Source organism: Tenrec ecaudatus, unplaced genomic scaffold (assembly GCF_050624435.1).
Source record: "Tenrec ecaudatus isolate mTenEca1 unplaced genomic scaffold, mTenEca1.hap1 Scaffold_2266, whole genome shotgun sequence".
NCBI lineage: Eukaryota > Metazoa > Chordata > Mammalia > Afrosoricida > Tenrecidae > Tenrec > Tenrec ecaudatus.
This window is the reverse complement of record NW_027458485.1, coordinates 57,054-69,622: the sequence shown is the minus strand read 5'-3', so window position 1 is coordinate 69,622 and position 12,569 is coordinate 57,054. Positions and strand designations below refer to the sequence as shown.

The 12,569-nt window shown below is 39.9% G+C and overlaps 1 long non-coding RNA gene across 1 annotated transcript; it reads left to right on the top strand.

Moving 5' to 3' along the window:
* The first annotated feature begins 300 nt into the window (after positions 1–300).
* On the top strand, positions 301–4,692 carry LOC142436347 (uncharacterized). Its single transcript, XR_012781895.1, has 3 exons — positions 301–412; positions 2,034–2,243; positions 4,579–4,692. It is a non-coding gene; the product is annotated as an uncharacterized LOC142436347 (long non-coding RNA).
* The last annotated feature ends 7,877 nt before the right edge of the window (positions 4,693–12,569 follow it).

The window sequence follows — 12,569 nt, the reverse complement described above, 5'->3', positions numbered from 1 at the left end:
AGGAGGGAAATCACTAGAAAGTAGACATGTATTAACTTTGGTTAAGTAATAGGTGATAAATTTTGTATTGTTATACTTTGCAATTCTCAACAGAACTGGGTTTGTTTTCTATAATTAGAGTTATTATGAGAGTTAAACAAGTTAATATGAGTCAGTCACTCACTTAAAATACTGTCTAATGGAAAATAAGCACTCCATAATTATTATTGTGCCTTGTAGACTTATTCTTATGTCACATCAAAGTAGACGCTTCCCTGTTCATTTGTCACCCATTTCTCCATTGTGTCTCTCGTAGTAATTCAACTTTATTCATCATGGACAGTTTCAGGCTGTTGAAAGAGGTCTGTAATTCTACCCCTATTCTCCTACCCTCCGGACTCTCCAGGTTTAATCCAGTCATACGACTTGTCATGTAAGTGTTTCACATTATAGATTGTTGGAAAGAACTCCTTAGAAATAAGAATCCATCAAGCTTTCAACTATGATTGTCACTTTTAGGTCATTATGTGGTTTCAAAATTTGTATGGACTAACGGGATGTTGGACATCTCCACAGCTTAAATCCTAATGGATCCTTACATGCGTACTTCACAGCCTACCTCTTCTGGTTGCTTTTGGCCTTGCCACCCCTGCCTTGGATGGTACTGTATTCACTTTTCACATACATGTTTTTGAGAGTAAGCTGATATCTGACATGACTTGACTTTTTTTGTAACATTTTTTTTCCCTTTTAGAGGGGCCAGAAATACATTTACCTCTCTACAGTCATGTTAATACTGCCAACTAAGCTGTATGGAGCATCCATTATATGCTATCACATGTATCGACTTAATCTTCATAACCACTCTACAACATACATATAATGTACATATATAAAGATAATTTTAATATATATATACTATACATATACAACATAGCTACTAAATATGGGAACTAAGACATAGAGAGAGAAAGTAGCAGCAATAAGAGGTGGATTCAGTTTCCGTTCTGGGCGGCCTGACTCTAGGATCCAGAGATGCAGCTTTGTCTATTTACTTGGCACAGCTACTGGGTGCCGTTGTACCATTAGGAGGCGGTCTCATGCAGGGTTAAGTGTATCTCAGATTGTTGCTTCATGTTTGTAAGTGGGAGCAAGCAGGACATGTTACTGGCACTCCGATGTTATGCCTTCACGGCGTCGGTAAAGCACAGAAGTGTACATATGACACAGATTTAATCAAGGAACTAATAGAAATTATTTAAACCAGTAAATTATATACACTTAGTGATTGTGAAGGGGTGAGGATATTCATGGCTGTTACTAATCTCTGAAATGAGAAAAATTCAAAATGAATAAAGAAGCATCAAAATGCTATGTTATTGTTAGATATTTATACTTTACAAGAGGGCTCTGAACTTAGTAAAAAAAAATAAATGATGGCCAAATTGTATCTATTGAACAAGGGCTGTGTTATGCTGGGCTTCTTTCTCCTTGACTTTTGCGGCTATTTTGTTTAGTTTCTCAATTGGTACTGCTCCTTTCCCCAAATAACTGGCTTTACTTCTATGTAACTGAAGTTACGGCATGTCGTCATTTTGGTGGAAAGAGATAATTTGTTGTTTGGATGAAGGAGGAATAAAGCCGCTTGATAATAGCTTTTCAGATTACCTGGGAAAGGCAGTCCTCAGAATACGAACACCAACTTACTGTGCAACCTGCAGTCACTAACAGACTATAAAGCCAGTGGATTTAAATTTTTGACTTACATACAATAGTTCTTGGTGACAAATGGCCACTGCTTTGTGATGCTCATCAGAGCATTCTTTGTTTTATTAATTTACTAATATGTTCAAGATGTTGTAGTGTATCTGGAAAGTTTCTTTTGTGTTTCTATATAAGAATACAATCATTTAAAGTACTAATGTTTGATGATAAATGAACATAACTTTTATATAACTTAGACTTAAAGAGATTTAGGAGCAGAACTTGGTTCAAACAGTACATTTTTGCTCACCTCACCCCTACTCCCATAATGACTGATTTTCACTTTCCAGCAAAACCTCTTCTAATGAGTATCTCTGGATAAGACACTCCATCATTGCTGCACGCAAGGTGGTGACATCCAGCTGGACAGCTAGGATGGGGGAAATGGCAGAAGGTGTTGGAAAAGTTTGATGAAAAGTACAGCTTCCTGTTAATCCTCCTGGAGGAGAATGTCTTAAAACTCTTAAAGTGGTTTCCTGTTGCAGGTAAACTCGTAAAATGTAAGTAGCACTGGGTTTTGATTGAATGAAGACAGATGTTACAGATGCAGTCTCATTTCCAGACAACCCGCAGCTATTTCGTTCCTCTGGCTGTCAGTGGGGCAAACACAGGACATGAGTGTTAGTTAAATATCAGCCCTAACATGTAGGTATAAGCAAGATAGTAAAGCCAATGCGTGTGACCAATAGAAAGGAAAGTTATTTTCGAGGCAATGCTTGAAATTTAAAAAAAGAAGTGGGTTTGGATGAGACTCCTCCCCATGTCTTCTATTTCATTTGTGGTTTTTTTAATACACATGGGTTAAATATAGTGTTAGACATACCTAACACATTCTTGTAAATACTAATGATGTGATGGGGTGGCCCAAATAAAGCTTTAGGTCGTTTTACAGTCGTGTCTTTTTACTCTTTGACATATGTGTAGGATAGCATTCCATCCCCACAAAGATCTTGTCATTTCTGAAGTGATTGTTGGTTGCCGTTCAGCCAGTTTGGGTTCAGGGGTCTTTACATGTGGGGTAGCCCTGCTCTACGGGGTTTACCGGCTTGTCTGTGGAGGGGCCTCTAACTGGGTTTAAAGCAGGGACTAAGACTAATTTCAAATGGCCTGTTCATGACCCATGAAAATAAGGACAGTATATAGATCGCAGAGCAACCAAATCTCTCAAGGTGTCAGATTTTGACCAGAGTGGAAATGGAACGCAATGGCCCACTCAGACCTCACAACTTTGAATGTCTGGGCTGGCTCCTGTCTGAGCTGGGCAAAGCCACCTTTCTTCAGTTCAGGTCAAAGCATTGGGCACAGAGGTATTTGGCTGTTAAACAGTATGTATGCAACCCTTGTGTCTGTGAGCCTTGACCAAACTTTTCAAACTGGTTCAAAATCCTGGTTTGAGCTGCCAACCTTTGGTTAGTAGTTGAGCGCTTAATGATCGCACCACTCAGGCATGTGTCCCAAGCACATTCATTTAGGAGACCTATGGAGGTACTTCTCATCCATAATGCCTTTTTTACTGTGATTGAAGTTCTATACTCAGGCTGAGGAAGATGACTCTATCTTTGAGCCATTTTGATAAAGATCGTCAGTGATATGTGCTAAAAGCATAAAGGCTATTTCTGCTCCATAAAAATAGGACAATTAGATTAGGGCAAATCTACCCCATCCACGTGGGTTTGCAGCCTCAGGAGGATGTGCTGCTTGTTCTTCTCTACTGCGTCATTCTTCAGGCTAGTGTTTGTCTGGCTCTCACCCCCAGTAGTCTATTCAAACTGCCTGGGAAAGGCAAAATGACCAAAGACAATAATTGCTTTCTCAGTCCTATCTAACTGCATCTCTGTGCTGCATTTGGATTATTGATCCTTTCTTTATTCTTGGGATTTTATTTCCTCTGACTGCACTATCTGTCGATTCTCCCTCTACCTTTTTGATGAATGCCTGTTGGCTGGCCACTCATGGATTGTGACTCATGTTTTTGCAACAGCAAACAAAACATTGCTTTCCGTTGTTTGCCTCTTCTTATTCATTCAGTATCAGTTGTTTGCGCGCCCACGTAAAAACTTGTCTGCGGACAATAAACACAGGAGGAGCCTTTTACATTCTTCCATGTTGCAGCTCTTCATAACGCTCCTTCAGGTTCACATATTTTAAAACACTTCTTCATCTAGTCACTGATTTTATTCCTCCTGCTACTTTCATCAGAGATTTGTTTCAAACCTCAAAGCTACAAAGCTGGTCATGTTGATCTTCTGCATCATTTCTTTGCTTCCCATTGCCCCTGAAATCAAATCCAAGCTCTTTCTGTGGAAGACACTGACCCCTGTGATGAACCATGGACATTCATTCCTTCAGCCTTGGACTCTCATGCTCCTGGCTTCCAAGTCCAGACTAAGATAGCAATCGATAGCTTGTTTCCCACAAAGACTGTGCCATTTCACCCACCGTGTCCTGGTTTGCCGCATTCCATCTGCTTAGCTTAACCCATTCCAACGTTCTCCAGTGGCTCTTACTCCTGCTTCATCTGTAGAGAAACTTCCTCAAGTGCTTCTGAAAAAATCCGCCATTGAAACCCATTAAACAAGGTTCTCCAACACATGGAGTTAGTTGTCTACTCAAGGCCTGATGCTAGCTTACTCAAGCATCATCTACTACAAGAAGCCTTTGTTCCACTCTCTTACGGGGCAGAGCTCAAACTTTATGTTTTCTTATCATGCTGGACATTTTTCACTTATGTACTTCAGCTATTTGATAATCATTTGAATAACAAGCAAGGGTTTGAATAGAATATTTGCTATTTCTTTATGTTGCTTAATTCTTCAATATTTATTTGCTTTTTAGGAAGCCTTTGCTCCCTCAAACCACCTGCCCCCAAGGTTAAAAATGCAATTTCAGTTCCATAGAAAATTATCCTAGTGAAAAATAGAAAATAATGAACAAGATGATGTGATATGGTAAGTGTGATGATAGAGCTATTAAGAGGGCAATATGGAGCTGTGAGATGCATCTATTTCACCCTTTTTGATTTTGTCTTGGCAAATCATGCTTGGGGTTTCTGGGATGGTGCCATCCCAGCATACCACCCTACCCCAGCATAGGGGTGTGGGGGGGGGGAGAAACCACTCGGTGTTTCTTGTTCTCCTCTTGGAGCATAATCTTCTGATGGCGATGGCAAAGAGATATCAGGAAAGCCTGGATGCTCAATCATATTTTTTCTTGCCTTTGGAAATTCACTGGCCAAGGCAAGTTCCAAATGAAGAGACAGCCACATATGGAGACGTCTGGGAGGTTGCTAACAAGAACCTTCTACATCTCCACAAGGGGCAAGCTGCACTCTCATGCATATTAATGACTTTCACAAACCAGAAAGCCCTGCATTTTATTTCTTCCCATATAACTAGATATGTTGCATGGTAGCTGGGTATGAACACAACAGTGGCTAATGACTGAACTATTAAAATAATATTTTTGAATTTGTGATAAAAAATGAAGAATATGTGAAGTGAAACATTTTGCATTAAGCTCTGTGTATGAACATAAAATACTATTTTCCTCCTCTGTTTCTCTCCTCTCTTAGGTTCTATTTTTATCATGTACTATGTCAACATAGTCAGGATGAGACAATTGTTGTTTTTCTACTGCATATCCTTTCTGTAGTTTTGGATTTAAGATTGACCCATAGGTAAAGGAGTTTCTTTTTGTAGAATAATAAGGCTATAATTGACAGGCAATTAATTCTAAGTCACAATTAATTCTGTGACTTACTGTGGTTAGGATTTACATATCAAATTGCTCAAATATTCCACAGAAAAGAGAGAGTTTTAATTAAAGAGACCATAAAGCTTGTCTCCTTCAACATCCCATCAGACTGGTGATTTTGTTAAGCACAGGGCCTGAGAGATTTTAGGCCATGATTAAATGTTACTGTCTTTCTTCTTCTTGCTTATAAAGAAACATAAGAGGTGAGTGCATTTTCATCTAGAGCAGCCGTTCTCAACCTGTGGGTCACGGCCCTTATGGGGATCGAATGACCCTTTCACAGGGGTCTGCCCGAATCATAACAGTAGCAAAATTACACGTACGAAGTAGCAAGGAAAATAATTTTATGGTTGGGGGGGTCATTACCACACGAGGAACTGTATGAAAGGGTCACAACATGAGGAAGTTTGAGAACCACTGACATAGAATAACTGAAAAAGTGAAGGCATTTTAATATAGTGTCTTTAATGTGTTGTACTGTGTATTGTGGCTTCTCACAGGCACAGGTAAACACAATGGACTTCGGATTTTCAGAACAATAATCTACACATCATGCACTCAATTTGGCCCTTTATAAAAATACTCCCAAAGTGAATGCTTATCTTAGAATCCGTATTTTCCACAGTGGGAAGACTGCCCCGGGGGCACTGAAAGTGTCCAGAGGGCGGTGTGGGCTATAAAAGTAGATGGCTATACTTTGTTCTGGGTAAGGGCACTGATAGCTAGATCTGGATCTATACCTAAGATTTCATTTTCAGGGGAGGCGTTAAGGAAGGGTTTTTCCTGAGAGTGGGGCAGTAGGACAAATAAGTGTTGGAACCTGTGAGGTTGTAGGATCATTTACACTTGAAGCCGCTAATCATGGCAGCATCAAGTGAAACTCCCTTTATGTTTGTAGAACTGTCAAAGCCTATCTGTCTTCTCCTATTTACTATTCTATATGATGTGCGTCTTCCTTGCTAAAGGAAATAATGTCATCTAGTATATGTTTGCCTCATGCGTGTGTCTTGAATATTCAACTTGAAAAATAATGAAAACATATTGGTGTTAGAATCAACTATGAGATAATAGTAGTTCTTCAAATGTTGACCCCAAATCATCCTGCTAAACTTTAAGGTTTACTTCATTACTCCAATGGCAGACACTTGCCCGTTTTAAAGATATGTCTGTAGCGTGCAGACAAGGACCTATTGTCTTAATTGCTGGGCTGATTGGAGGGCTTTGGAAAGAGATGAGTTAATGCTTTCTGATTTAAGAGGATTAGAGCTAAACTGTCCTTGTATCGTGAACACCTTTTATGACAGACTAAGAAATGGGCTTGTGATCCGGGAGTGTCATTTGAGATTATGGAGTAAAGGGTCACTTCTTTAAAAAAAAAAAAAAAAAAAACATTTTTAGGGTCATTTCTTAAAGGAGATATAGTCACAAGCAGAGCCTACTGAGAGGTGACTGGAAAGTTTCCTGAGCCTTTTCTGTTTCATTCCATGTGTTTAGGAAACTTTGCTTGTTTACTCCTGTTCCAGGGAAGTAATAAGCAGTTCTCATCACTTTCCTGTTCGCCTTTCTCCTTCTCAGACACATCATTTGACTTTCATGGTTCTTTTCGGCGGCTTAGCTGCCTGCTGTGCACTTGCTAGTCCTAACTGACCTTGCTGAAAGATCCCTTCTTGTTATTTTCTAGATGGTTTACAAGTTTCTAAGGTATCTTTAAAAAGGGATGGCATGATGACGGCCCAAGATCCTCACAATATAGTGCTTTGAGCCTATTTGTATATCTCGATTGTAGTTTTTCCACCCCCTAAACTACTTTTTCTTAAAAGGAAATGATAAAATTCAATAATTTTATATAAAAATGGAGAGATACTATGGAACTGATATTACTTTGGAACTGATATACTTACTTAATAAGTGAGTATAAATTCTACATCCATAAGGCAGCTGTTCTTTCATTCCTAAAGGCTTGTGACTAAAATATTTTCCATGCCCATGGTTGTATTTATTAGTAAACATAATCAAATGCCTCAAACCTTCCCATTTGAGATGGATTGCTCTCACATCTCATGTTCTCAAAGGCCCTCCCGAGGCATTGGGCAGCCTCTCTTGCTTCCTGCCTTAAAGCTGCATAAATTTTCTCCCATAACTTATATTTCAAAGCTGCCCTGTCTAACATTCATTTCTGCTGCTTTGCTGAGTTCTTGTCAGACAAACTATGCCCAATGGAAAATAATTATGTTACCAAAGATACCATTTATCTAAAGCTTTTAAAGAGAGTGTTCTAAAGGCATCTCCAACATTTTCCCCCAAACTAACTTAAGTTACGATCGACTTTTTTTAGGTTAGGGGTTACATTAAGGCGGTGGGCGAACTATGGCCCACGGGCATGTTTTATTTAGCCTAGAAGACGTTATGAGACCTTTGAATTAATTGCCAATATTTTACAGTTGGGAGATTTCACATAAGCATCCAGATTCACATTTTTTGAGATATTGGAATACCTGGCAACACGAGGCTTGAATTTCTGCACGACACTGTTAGTGCTGAAGGGTTTCGAAGGTTAGCGCTCAAGTTACCGGCAGTTCCAGATCCTGTTCCATCCCATTCCTAGTCCTCTTGGCCAAAGTAGGGGTATAATTTACACCACGCTTTCTGAAATGTTAATTACTCTACGAATCACCAGAGGGTTTTGTGAAAATTCAGATTCTGATCCAATTGTTCTGTGCTGTGGCTTGAGATTCTGCGTTCCTTCAAAGCTCTGTGGGAGGTCAGTGTGGCTGTCCCCGACATTTGAGTAACTGGTTGCTCAAGAGTCGGGCTCAGACCAGCAGCCTCAGCATCTACAGACTCATGCATTTGGGAGGAGGCCCAGGAAGTACAGTTTTATTGTACCCTCCTAGTGTTTCTTATGATCAAGGATTGCAGCCTTTAGTATGGATGGCAAGTTGATGGAAAGAAGGTCAGAATCCTCCTCACAATTGGATCACTAGGTGGTGTCATGATACGTGGAGAAAAGTTTGAAGTTGCCAAAGATTTCTTCTTGCTCATAAGCACAGTCCATCAGTGCTCATGGAAGCAGCCATCAAGAGATAAAAAGACACATTCGTTTGGGTAAATCTGCTGGACAAGATCTTTTTAGAGAAATGAAAATCAAGAACATTACTCTGAGTACTGAGGTGCGCCAGACCCAAGCCATGGTATTTTCAGTGGCCTCATATGCATGTGAAAGTCGGACATTGAATAAGGGAGACTGAAAAAGAGTACATACATTTGAATTGTGATGCTAAAGAAGAATATTGAAAGTACCATGGACTGCCAAAAGGTCGACCAAGCCTGTTTGGGTCAGAGACCAGCTTGGCGAGACTTCCTTATGTGTGTTGTATATATTGTCGGAAGAGACCAGTCCCTGGAGAAGGATATCGGACTAGGTAAAGGAGAGGGCCTCAAAATAGAGGAGGGCCCTCAATGAGATGGAGTGACACGGTGGCTCCAACAATGGGCTCAAGCATTGGAGCAATTGTGAGGCTGGTGCAGGACCAGGCAGGTAGTGTCCCTGTTGTGCATGGGGTCACTCTGGGACAGAACCAATTAGATGCCACGTAACAACAAGGCATTCTGATGACACTAAAATGTAAAGACCAATCTTCTGGGCTCTTTCAGGATAGAGTATTAAACCTAAAACCATCTATTGAAGAGTTTCTAATCTCTGAGTTGGTATCAGCAACCATTTTGGGAAGTTTCAAAACCACTGATGCTTAGATTCAGAGATTCTGATTAAACTGGCCTGGGGTAAGGCATCAATATATTTTTTAAATGCTGTAATTGATCCTACTACTCAGCAAAGCTAAGAACCATGGCTAAATAACAAGGCTGTCCTGACACATTACCTGACATTCAATAGCTCTCGTCAGAAATTTATATTTATAGCTTATGTCCATTTGTGTTTTGTTATATTTGTTCTCAAGGAAAATGTAACTAGTTTCCAATTATGTGCTTGATGATTATCATGTTGTTTGATCCAAATAGGATAGTTCCCAAGTTAACGTGTGTACGTATGTGTGTGTGCTTTATTGACTTGAAAACCTATCTAAAAACCTCTGGGTTGTCATTGTTGTTAAGTGCCAGCGAATTAGCTTCCACCCATAGCAAACTCACAAACAATGGAAGGAAATGCCGCCTAGTCCTGTGCCGTGGTCACATGTGTTCCTTTGCTTGGGCACACTGTTGGATCCACTGTGTCAATCCATCTTGTTGAGGGCCTTCCTCATTTTCATTGCCACCTAACTTCCCAAACATGATGGTCTCCTCCAGGGACTGATCTCTTCTGACAACATGTTCTAAGTATGTGAAGGCAATGTTTTGGCATCCTTGCCTCTGTGGAGCACTCTGGTCATACATCTTCCAAGGCAGATCAGTTTGTTCTTTAGACAGTTACTGATACTTTCAATATTCTTTTCACAATTCAGATGAATCAATTCATCTGTAGTCTTCCATATCTAATGTCCAACTTTCAAGTGCATGTCAGGGTATTGAAAATACCCTGACTTGAGTCAGGTCCACTTTATTGTTTACTCAGTTCTCTCTAAAGAGGTTTAGTACAGGTGCATCTTTGTTGCAGGTTCAGGTGCATCTTTGTTGCAGGTTCAGGTGCATCTTTGTTTCAGGTTCAGGTGCATCTTTGTTGCAGGTTCAGGTGCATCTTTGTTTATTCAGTTCTTTAAAGAGGTTGAGTACAGCAGATTTACCCAAGGCAACACATCCTTTGAGCTCGATATTGGGGCTTCCATAAGCATTGATTGTGCTTCCAAGCAGGATGAAATGCTAGACAATTTTAAACTTTTCTCCACTTATCATGTTACCTGTTGGTCCAAACATGAGGATTTTCATCTTCTTTACTTTGAGTGATCTATACTAAAGGCTGCAGTCCTTAATCTTCATTAGCAAGTGCTTCATCCCAAGGGTTCATGGGGGAGGTGGGTGTGGGGAGGGAGGGGAAAATTGAGCAGCTGATACCAAGGGCTCAAGTAGAGAGCAAATGTTTTGAGCATGATGATGGCAACATATGTACAAATGTGCTTGACACAATGGATGGATGTATGGATTATGATAAGAGTTGTACGAGCCCCCCAATAAAATGATTTAAAAAACAGCAACCAAAAAACCAGGCTACTACTAAGCCATCTTCAAATTCTGCTTCTGCTGCTTTTTTTCCTACAATCCAGCTTCTTTGAGTGTTACCTCAACTATTTGTGGAGAGTGCATTAAACATTTGATCTGAATGGATTGGAAAATTTATCTTCTACAAAGTTTTGGCATAATCTAATAGGTTAAGTTATACATTGTGCAACACTAGAAATCATGTTCATAAGCATAGATTTTTTGTGTGTGTGTACTGATACTGGTTTCAGATAACAAGCAGAACAGTGCTCGGAGGGAGAGGTGATGTTTTCTAAATTGTACAATGATGCTATTTGGGATAGCAATAGGGTATATATAATTGCACTGATAACACCATTATAAATTCACGATAAAAATATTTTCCTTACATGAAGATGCATGCTAAGAAATCAATTTCTTTGAAAATAAGAATTGGTTCAATAGAATTTTAAGGCTAAGAAGTTAAGTGTTTTCATTTTCTAATGGTCCATTAAATTTAGGGTAGTAGTATACCAGTACAATTTATTTAAAGTTCAGGTAATGATTTCTAATTGGTTTAACTACTTTAGAATGTCTAAAAAAGCCTTTGTGTTGCGCATGGGCCAAATGTTTATAGAGTTAATCAATGTTCCATTTAATAATTTTATACACATTTTGTTTCATCCCATTGGTTGCGATCCCGACAGTGTAACATCACTCATCTCACTTTCTCCCTGTGCTCTCTGTTATCCTTCCTCCTCCTTTCTCAACGTGTGTGAGCTTTGTTTTTGGCTCAATGGTGCCCTTTGGACATCAACTGCTTGATTCCTCTAAGGAGTGTGTGCCTCCATGGCGTTCCTATTTTCCTTAGAGATCGATTTAGCTAAAAAATGGAGTCTGCGCTGAGTTCATTTCTAGACTTGAAGGGAACTGAAGACCATAGTCTGGAGGCAGGTGGGGGCAGTAGTTTCCACCAGTCTCTAGTCAGCTACTAAGCTTCTTTATGATTTTTAATTTTCCTCCCCATCTATGTGGAACCCACTAATGTGACCCTTTTAGCAGCAGGTGACTGTGGAGGCAGAGCACAGTCTAGTTCTCCTTGTGTCATGATTGTAGAGATTGATGTTGTCATGACCTTTAGTCTAATGGAATAACTGATTTCAATTTCTTCAAGCTTTTTCCTCTGGGGAAACCAATATTTGCACCTTACATGGCTGCATACCAACTTTTTAAATCATTGTCAGCAATCGCCGAAGTATGCCACAAGGACTGTGTCATGCCAGTTGATCTTGATGCCCCTTGAGATGATGGGCCTAAGATACTAGACCTGTGACTCAAGGTGTTCGGTGTGTGATTATGTCTAAGACATTTCAGAACCCTGTCACTTTACTGCATTTCTAACTATATTTACAGCAAAGATATATAATCAAACACGCAGCTTCCAAGTCCATGAGACTGATAGTAATTGAAGACTGTAAACCGTCGCCAGGGCAGGCAGCTTCCTCTATATCCTATGGAGCAGCTGGGAGGTTGAGCCTCCAACCTTGTGATGAGCGGTCCAACATTTAGCCAGAGGACTATTAGGTCTCCTTGTGAGAGACAGTATCCTGTGTCAAGCCCGTATAAAGTTGTGGCTATACTTCCACTTTCCCTCCCATATCCATCAGCCATGTGCCCATCTATAGATCTCTTTAATATCATTATTGCAGGAAGTGGACATAATAGCACTACCTCTCCTTCCTTTAACTCTGAAGATTCCCCAATGTCTTCCCTGAACTCCAATATTTTTGAAAACTCCCCTCTTAGTGTAAATTGCCTTTCTTTGCACCCAAGTGAATACCTGTATAACTTCCCACCAGTAATTTACCCTCCTTTTCCCTTCTATCCAGGGTAATCATCAAAGATTTTCAATTTGAGTGTGAAAAAATTTTCATGGCACTTAA